The 3,587-nt window shown below is 38.5% G+C and overlaps 1 pseudogene; it reads left to right on the top strand.

The window, feature by feature from the left end:
- The first annotated feature begins 1,320 nt into the window (after positions 1 to 1,320).
- On the top strand, positions 1,321 to 2,171 carry LOC108534877 (40S ribosomal protein S2 pseudogene; annotated as a pseudogene).
- The last annotated feature ends 1,416 nt before the right edge of the window (positions 2,172 to 3,587 follow it).

Here is a 3,587-nt window from a genome sequence, read left to right as displayed (position 1 = left end):
ATTTAGCCCATTTACAATTAAGGTTCATATTGTTATGTGTGAATTTGATCCTGTCATCATAATGCAATCTGATTACTTTGCACACTAGTTGATGTAGTTTCTTCATAGTGTCATTGGTGTTTTTATTCTGGTGTGTTTTTGCAGGGGCTGGTATTGGGTTTTCCTTCTCATATTTAGTGCTTCCTTCAAGAGCTCTTTAAAGGCAGGCCTGGTGGTGATGAAATCCCTCACCATTTTCTTGTCTGGAAAGGATTTTATTTCTCCTTCATTTATGAAGCTTAGTTTGACTGGATATGAAATTCTGTGTTGAAAATTCTTTTTTTGAGAATGTTGAATATTGGCCTCCACTCTCTCCTGGCTTGTAGAGTTTCTGCTGAGAGGTCCACTGTTAGTCTGATAGGCTTCCCTGTGTAGGCAACCTGGCCTTTTTTTCTAGCTGCATTTAACATTTTTTCCTTCATTTTGACCTTGCAGTTTTCACTAAGATCTTCTTGTGAAATATCTTAGTAGTGTTCTTTGTAGTTCCTGAATCTCTCTCTCTCTCTTTCCATCATCTATCAGCTCTATCCATCCATCCATCCATCCATAGAAATAAAATAACTATATATGTAATGTATAAACAAATAGACAGGAGTTGGCAAACTATAGTCCATACTCCAGCCACATTTTTGTAAATAAAATTTTATTGAAACACAGCCACTCCATTTGTTTCTGCATTACTATGGTTGTGTTTATACTGTAACAGCAGAGTTGAATGGTTATAACAAAGACTGTATAGTCCATGGGCCGAAAATATTTAACATCTGGATACTTATGGAAAAGTTTGCCAAGCCCTGAAGTAAGAGGATGGATTAAAACACTAAGCTGTCAATAGAGGCTATTAGGGATGTTCAGCAAAATATGAAAAAAAAAAATGAAATTACTAAGAAAATAATCATTTTAACTTTAACTGAAAATATTTCATGTGTGGAAAAAAAAAATTCAAAATCCTGAAGGCTGATGTGGGTAGATCAATTGAGGTTAGGAGTTTGAGACCAGCCTCGCCAACATAGTAAACCCCGTCTCCACTAAAACTACAAAAATTAGCCAGGCATGGAGGCAGGTGCCTGTAGTTCCAGCTACTCTGGAGGCTGAGGTACCAGAATCTCTTGAACCCAGCAGGCGGAGGCTGTATTGAGCCAAGATTGCACCAGGGCACTCCAGCCTGGGTGACAGAGCAAGGCCCTGTCTCAAAAACAAAAAACAAAAACAAACAAACATACACCACTCTGAACAGATATTTGAAAATTGGAAGAAGCTTCTTCTCTGATAAAACACCAAATGGCGGATGACGCCTGTGCAGCGGCGGGGCCCAGAGGCCCTGGTGGCCCTGGGATGGGGAACCACGGTGGCTTTCGGGGAGGTTTCCACAGTGGCATCGGGGCCTGGGACGCAGAGCTCGCGGAGGCAAGGCCGAGGATAAGGGGTGGATGCTCGTCACCAAGCTGGGCTGCTTGGTCAAGGACATGAAGATCAAGTCCCTGGAGGAGATCTACCTCTTCTCCCTGCCCATTAAGGAATCTGAGATCATTGACTTTTCTTGGGGCCTTTCTCAAAGACGAGCGTTTTGAAGATTATGCCAGTGCAGAAGCAGACCCGTGCTGGCAGCCGCACCAGGTTTCAAGTCGTTTGCTATCGGGGACTACAATGGCCCACGTCGGCCTTGGGTGTTAAGTTGCTCAAGGAGGAGGTGGCCACCGCCATCCGTGGGGCCATCATCCTGGCCAAACGCTCCATCGTCCCCGTGTGCAGAGGTTACTGGGGGAACAAGATTGGCAAGCCCCACACCGTCCCTTGCAAGGTGACAGGTCTCTGTGGCTCTGTGTTGTGTGCCTCATCCCTGCACCCAGGGACACTGGCATCGTCTCAGCGCCTGTGCCCAAGAAGCTGCTCATGACAGCTGGTATCGATGACTGCTACACCTCAGCCTGGGCTGCACTGCCACCCTGGGCAACTTCACTAAGGCCACCTTTGATGCTATCTCTAAGACCTACAGCTACCTGACCCCTGACCTCTGGGAGGAGACTGTATTTACCAAGTCTCCCTATCAAGAATTCACTGACCACCTTGTCAAGACCCACACCAGAGTCTCCGTGCCACGGACCCAGGCTCCAGCTGTGGCTACAACATAGGGTTTTATACAAGAAAATAAAGTGAATTAAGCCTGAAAAAAAAAAAAAGAAAAGAAAAGAAAAGAAAAGAAAATTAGAAGAAATATGCAGTATAGATAAGCCAGAAGACAAATATAAATGAGAAGTTTAAAAATATTGAAGATAAAATAATGCGAGTCGAGTTTAGTGGAAAATACAGTGGAAATGAAGAGGAGGGAATATTTAAAGAAAAATAACTGACAACATTTCAGAAGTAATGCCAAACTTGAATCCACAGATATAAGAAGCTAATACGCGCAGTAAATATTACATACTTAGTCACATGATATGGTAGTTGCAGTGCACCAAAATTAAAAAAATTAAGAAGAAAAAAAAAAAAAACTAGAGTGTAAAGACCAATCATTTTAAAGTAACATAAATTGCACCAAGGGAAGATGTCTCACAGCAATAAATGAAACCAAAAGAATAAAATAATATCTCTACAGTATTATAAGAAAATGATTAGAAATCAAAACGTTTTACCCAGCAAAATATGTCTTTTAAGAGAGAATAAACTTTAAGACAAAAAGAATCCTTACGACTAGATAATTTCCCTGCAAAATGCTCATGAAGAAAACAAGCATACATTAATAAACTAGCCTCAAAATATATTAATAGAAATATTGATAAAACAATAGGGAGAAACTTTATACATCTATTCCTACAGTAGAATATTTCAATTCATGTTTTTAACTTGATAAATAAAATAGTTAAAAAATTAGTAAAGATAGCAAATATATGAACAACATAGTTAACAAGCATGGCCTAGTAGTATGATCTGGAATTCTGTCCTCAAACAAGAGAATACAATTTGTTCTCAACCAAATATAAAACAGTTTATAAATAAGCACATTATAGGCAGTGAATCAATTATCAATAAATGCCAGTGAATTTCTACTATGTAGAAAACATAAGGTATGAGATTTGAAAAGAAAAAAAAAATTTTTTTTTCTGAGGTGTTAGGAGAACATCACAAATAATAAGCACAATATAATGGAAAGATGAAGATTTCTGCCCCACAATTAAACAATACAAGTTGCTCTCACACATTTACAAAAACGATGATCACAATTTAAGCTCATAAATCAATTATCAATAAATTCAAAGAATTATTGTTATAAGGCTGCATAAAGACATAAGATTTTAAAATGATAGAACATTTAAATTAGTACAGCCACTATGCAAACTGTATAAAGATTTCTCAAATAATAAAAAAAAACTGCCATATGATCCAGCAATCCCACTACTGGTTAGATATTTAAAGGAAATTACATGAGTATATCAAAGAAATATCTGCAGTCTCGTGTTCATTTCAACACTGTTTACAATACACAAGATAGGAAAGAAAATCAAGTATCCAACAACACATAAATGGATAAAGAAAATGTGGAATATACA

Source organism: Rhinopithecus bieti, unplaced genomic scaffold (genome assembly GCF_001698545.2).
Source record: "Rhinopithecus bieti isolate Rb0 unplaced genomic scaffold, ASM169854v2 scaffold_11291, whole genome shotgun sequence".
Lineage (NCBI taxonomy): Eukaryota > Metazoa > Chordata > Mammalia > Primates > Cercopithecidae > Rhinopithecus > Rhinopithecus bieti.
The sequence above is the reverse complement of the archived record's forward strand: the minus strand, read 5'-3'. Positions and strand labels throughout refer to the sequence as shown.